At 39.9% G+C, this 5,692-nt stretch overlaps 1 protein-coding gene across 20 annotated transcripts in view; it reads left to right on the top strand.

Annotated features, from left to right (window-relative positions):
* Window positions 1–5,692, top strand: part of DCUN1D3 (defective in cullin neddylation 1 domain containing 3) — a 39,263-nt gene that overhangs the window by 953 nt on the left and 32,618 nt on the right. For 5 of the 20 annotated variants that reach the window (XM_019430353.2, XM_053894455.1, XM_019430354.2 and 2 more), the window contains exons 2-4: window positions 1,330–1,433; window positions 3,326–3,436; window positions 3,952–4,038. The exons of 5 other annotated variants lie outside the window; for them this stretch is intronic. The gene's annotated coding sequence lies outside the window, so the exon portion shown is untranslated. Of the gene's footprint in view, window positions 1–1,329; window positions 1,434–2,006; window positions 3,127–3,325; window positions 3,437–3,951; window positions 4,039–5,692 lie in introns of those variants that run through there. 10 more of the 20 variants (XM_053894451.1, XM_053894450.1, XM_053894453.1 and 7 more) reach the window with 6 other exon arrangements.

The following is a 5,692-nucleotide window of genomic DNA, read 5'->3' as shown; positions in this document are numbered from 1 at the left end:
TAAGGTAGGAGTCCAAGCGGGAGGTGGTGGGTGAATCTGCAGCTCCCTCCTCCCTCATTTCACTCCCCACCCCCATCCTTCTCTTTAATCATTAACAGCCCTGGAATTAAGGGGCTCAGACCTGAAGGCCTTTCTATGCACCTTTGCTACAAACGATAACCATCTGTGCCTGAGGTAATGGGGCTGGAAGCTTTGCTCGTGTCCTGTATAGGAAGTGGTACGGGGTGACAAATGTATTGTTTTTTTTCCATTCCCTTTCACCCCTTTTCTTCTCCCATATACACCCCTCGTTTCCACTTCAGTTCTCTGTGGCTAGGTGGTAATCATGGTGGTTTTTCTTTTTTCTTTCTTTTTTCCCCCCCTTTATGTCACTTGGTACCTTGATTACCTCTTTCGAATTTGGTGTTCAGCCTTTATCCCAGATCTTACTGCAAGCTTTGTAATACTTCAGTTACAGGCTGTGTCACATTGGGAGTACCTCTGAATGCCTGGTAGCTCCAAATTAAGATGAGCATTTTCTCCTATGAATACTGGAATTCCTAAGGCCTTGCAAGGATTCCTAAATGGCATCATAGCCCAGGAATCAAAGTCTCTTGTTCTAAATACTTTATGTGTGAGGAATTTACATGTTGTCAACTCTTTCCAAAATGATTTGATGTTAGGCTAATTCTGGATTTCTGTGTTTCTCTCCACCCACACTTCATGATGCACTTCAGAGAACAGAAAACCCCATATTACTTTTTTGTTTCTGCAGTTGGACAGTAGGTTTTTAATCTTTTTCTACATTTGTTGGTCACACAAGTCTTCAGTGGCACATATGATTTGTGCTGATTTCCATCTTATTTAGCTGATTCTTTGTGTATAGGTGGTCTTAAATGAGAAAATGTGTGTTGTTTTAAAGAAGAGTACAAACCAATAACGGATGTGCAAAAATTATTTGAACAAGGCAGATAATGACTGGAAAGATCTCTTTATGGATGTTCTCTTGGCTTAAAAAAAAAAATCAAGTAGTGCTCTTTTAGCTTGTCTTAGAAGTTTTAGAGTGAAATGTAAGAATTCCTATTTTGGTGTTGATATTTTCTTTGGAAATCTGTTGAATGTTGAACTGTGTTTTCTGAAGAACTTTAATAGATAGTGCCTAAGTATTAGAGATCCTTTGATTAGAAAGTGTCCATAAATCCGGGCCCTCTATAACTGAGTTTATATGCATATTGCTAGGAGAATTATCATAACGGGTCCCATCCGACTCATTAGGGCTTTCAAGCCTGATAAAACAGAATATTTAATGCCTTGATTGTACAAGTAACAGCTTGTTTATGTGTTTCACAGAACTGTAACAAAAAGAATGACTACTGTTCTCACCTTAATTGATTTGGAACCATTGTATAAAAAGTCCAAAATTCATTCATTCAGCAAGCATTATTGACGAGCAAGTAAGTGCTAGCCAGTATTTTGGGTTCTGGGTGGGCAAAGGTGAACACAATCATAAGGTCTGAGCTTTCATGGAGCTTACATTAGAGAGTGTGGGGACAGAGAATAAATAAGCAAATAAATCAGATTTTAATAAATGCTGAAGGAAGTAGAGTGATGTGATAGAAAGTGATTGGGATGCAGTCAAGGAAGACCTTTCTTGAGGAGGTAACACTCAAGCTGAGCTTTAAATAAAAAGAAGCCAGCCATGCAAATATAGGGGAAGAGCCTTCCAGCCTCTCGGACTAGCTAGTGCAGAAACTGGCTGAAGTGACTTCGGCAAGTTCCAGGGTCTGGAAAGAAAGGGGTGGGGTGGAAAGGGGGTAGGGAGGTGAGGGAGGATGGGAAAGAGGAGGCAGTAACAGCCAGAGCCTAGTGAGCAAAGAGGAAATGAAAAAAGTCTAGGTCAGAGAGGTAGAGGCTAGGCTCAGAACAGGTAGGCAAAATAAGAGCAAGAAGAAGGAAATAGAAAGTGATGCTCCTTTTTGATCAATTCTATTTCCTTTCGTAGAGTATTATCACTTACTGTTTTGCAGGTACTGTTGGACTGTTGGCAATTAAAAAAAAAAAAAGTTGCCCTGCTGAGAGTGGGAGAGGAGCCGTCTGTGGTCACCTGGGTCTTTTCTGGCAGATAAATGTCAAGCTGTGTTCAGAATTCAACAAAATGTTCAACTGAGAGCACACTTTTTCTCCTTAGAGGATTTTGTCTTGTATGCTATTTAAAATTGCATAGTGGGTACCCTGAATATGTTCTAGTAAATGAATCCTCCTTTGCTTCCAGCTGTGTATGAATTTAGGGTTGAAGGTTGGGCAAGTGATAATAATATAACCCTGTTGGTCTACAAAGATGTCCATCAGGATCTAAGTTTGAAGTTGTTTTTTGTAGGGAGGCAGGTTTTATGTTGCAACATTTCCACTCTTGTCTGGTCTGCCTGATGACTAATAACACTGAGCTGAGGTGTAGGTTGGTGCTAAAAGTTCACTCGGTGGATTACAGTAGATAAATGACCATTGTGGGCTGAATCCCACTATGTCGGCATCTTTGGGCTGGCATGTAACCAGGGGATGTAACCTACTTTTGCCTTCTGTTGGGGCCATTCATCTCCAATAGTCAGCTGCTTTTCAGCCTCACCTTGACCAGATTGTCCACTTGAGAAGTCCAATCAGGACTCCTCCTTGATTTGGCCCTCTTCTGCCATGTCACAGTGGGCTGAAACAGAAAGAATACGCTGTTTTCTTCTTTTGAACCCCACAACAGTGACTAGTGTGTTCTTTGAGTGAATTGGCCCTTTGAGCCATGTGGTTGAGAGACTTAAATGTTGCTTGGGCTGTTTGTAGTAAAGTCGGTATTAGAAATGCTAAGTAAAACCTTTTAGTGTTTGGGGGAAAACAAATCTGAAATTGAGGACTTGTCACCTGTTTTAAGTTCTGCTACTTTAGTAGAATTGGTAGGTGGATTGCCAGAACTAACGAATAGGGCTTGCTGGGCAGTCCTCAGGGTAATGAGGGGGGTGGAATAGAGCCTGGTACTGAATTACTGAATTCCGACTTGAATACCAATGGAAAGTCTTTTAGTTAGCAAGCAAGTGACTGAAGTGAACAGCTAGGACCAGGAAAACAATAGACTCCACTCTTCTGTACTGCAGACTAAGTCAAAGATTGGAGAACTGATGATATATATATATATATATAATATATATAGGTTAAATATATATATATATAAATAATATATATAGGTTAAATATATATATGATATATATAGGTTAAATATATATATAATATATATGTTAAATATATATATGTTAAATATATATATGTTAAATATATATATATATATATATATATATAGGTCTAGGTTAAAGAGTTTTGGACTTTGTATGCTAATGCTGGGCTTCAGATGCTCTGGCCAATGGATTATTAAGCTGTCTACTATTCATCTTCATTTCAATGGCTTATTATAACTCAGGTATGAAAATATCCTGTAGGTTGAAATATTATCAGCTAGTTTGTAGACTAGTGGCTCTTTTCTAATTTCTGAAAGGGGGTGGATACGTAGGAGGGGACTTGAACATGGGGAGAAGCCATTGACTCCTACGTTGGCCACTGATTGTGTTTGGGGAAAGAATCCACCAATCTAAATGAATGTGGAGTCTTGGAGTTGAGCTGGCCTTTTAATCTAGGGTACCAGTTGATTTCTTTCTTGAACTTTGGGGGCTTTTGGACAAACTCTTCTGAGAGGTGGGCAACCTAGGAGGCCAGTTGATGCCACTTAGTTTTGGAGTTGTATTGCAGTAGACTTAAAATTAATCTGATTTTGCTGTTTTGGTATCTGTGCTGCAGTAAGAGTTAATTGTACACTGGCTGCCAGTTGTTTTGAGGTGAAGATGTGGTAACTCAGATTGAAACAATGGTAATTACGTGGTAACTCCTATTTCCCCGGCTCTTGATAACTTACAATTACTTCTTTGTGTCTCTTTACAGATGTTGATACCAGTGAACCAGGATCAGTTCTCCCTAAATGTTGCACAGTGTTCTGAAGCTCTTTGTACAAAGGACCAGTGAGTTTGAGTTAGTGTCTTTCACTTCAAATCTAGTTTCACTGGTTCTTGTGTCTGTTTTTCTAGGTGATGGAAGGTCTTATTTCTTTTGGGAGAACAAAGAGATTATCACAGTACCTCACCATTTAATTAACGATTACAAAGTATAACTCAACATATTAATTTAGTAAAATAATGAGAAAAAGGGTTGGAAGCTCAAACTCTAATTCTTTGAAGTTGTGATATGCTGAAAGGAAAAAATGGGAGGGGGAAAGAAAGTCCCACATGATCTTCTTTTAGATGTGTGTGAATGAAACTTTATTTAAATACTGTACATCAGAATAGGGAAGATCAGTAAGTCAGTGTTGAGGTGGTGATTAGCCCTTGTTGTGGCAAAATAAGCCACCTATGGCCAGTGCCCATATACCAGCCGGAGTGCATGGAAAGGTAGGTATCATGTTAATGACTCCTTCTGACTTCCTGAGGGTGTGGCTTTGCTCAGGACTATCCTTTGAGCTGTGCTGTGTTGTTGGGTTTTGGGCTGAATTGCAGTGTGGAAGCTTAGATTGCTATAGGAAACATTCTCTTTGTCCCTGTTGTGCCATGCTCTGCTGGAGGGCTCAACCTGAGGACTTGAGGACCGGAAATAATTCTGTAACTGAGGCCAGACCAGATATGACTGACAGAGGATCTTGGATAGTACCCCCTGCATAGTGTAGGACTTTCTGTTTTTGGAGAGTTGTTTAGCATCTTTTGTAGCTACTGCCCCAGTCTCTGCTTGTCATTCTAGGAGACAGTGTGCTGGAAAGACTTGCCTCCCCTTATTTTATTAATAGATTGCTTCCACCCTATCAGGACAGCAGAGTTTGGTTCTAGTTTTTAGTTCTTGTTGGTTGATGAAGGGTTTGGTCTCTCCAGTGTTGGCTTAAAGTGGGTTGGTGTGTGATCTATAATTTTGATTCTGAGCAAGAGTCAAGTGATAGCATTTAATGTATTGAATGCAGTTCATTCCTCTTTCTCCAGTTTAGGAAGAAGCCGGAAAAAGACCCTCAAAGAACCTTACTATCTGGTGTGGTGTTTGTTTCAAACTGGGCTCTTTGGAACTCTTGTGGGTTGTTGCTGGAGTACATTTGTGGTTGGGATGAGAGAGTTTTGCTGTCTCCCTTCCATTTCAGCCCACTGTGCTTCACTCTGTGAAAGTTAACTTTAATATTCTCTTATATTGGGTTTCCACAGAAGATTTCAATGGAACAAAACGTTCTGAGGCCAAAAACAGGTTGAAAAGCGGTGATTTAGTCGGGAAATGGAAATCTAGAAAGGTTACGGTAAACTTGCTTGAAGTTACAGAGCGGAGTACTGGCAACTAGAATCGGGCCTTCTCTGTGATAATTTTGTTTTCTCATTTACTCTACTTCATATGTGTCTTTGTAGGCACTTAGTTTGTTTGAGTTGAATTGAAATCCTTGCTGCTTGGTCTTTTATATATTCTTAGTTCTTCACTCAAACGTTTTGTCACAAACTGCTGTTCTTTCAGGGAAGACTCCTTATAACCACCTTTGAAGCATATGCGAAATAAGGCTATAAGTGAGTAATGGCACCTGTAAGTAGCTGGCCCTTTCTCCTCAGTATTCCTGAAAGTGACAGTAGTTCTCTCAAATAGGAGTTGAGGCTTTATCTCTGTAATT

The sequence above is a fragment of the Panthera pardus genome, unplaced genomic scaffold, assembly GCF_024362965.1.
Source record: "Panthera pardus isolate Hobbes unplaced genomic scaffold, ASM2436296v1 HiC_scaffold_5, whole genome shotgun sequence".
Classification (NCBI taxonomy): domain Eukaryota; kingdom Metazoa; phylum Chordata; class Mammalia; order Carnivora; family Felidae; genus Panthera; species Panthera pardus.
This window is presented reverse-complemented; position numbering and strand designations above follow the sequence as displayed.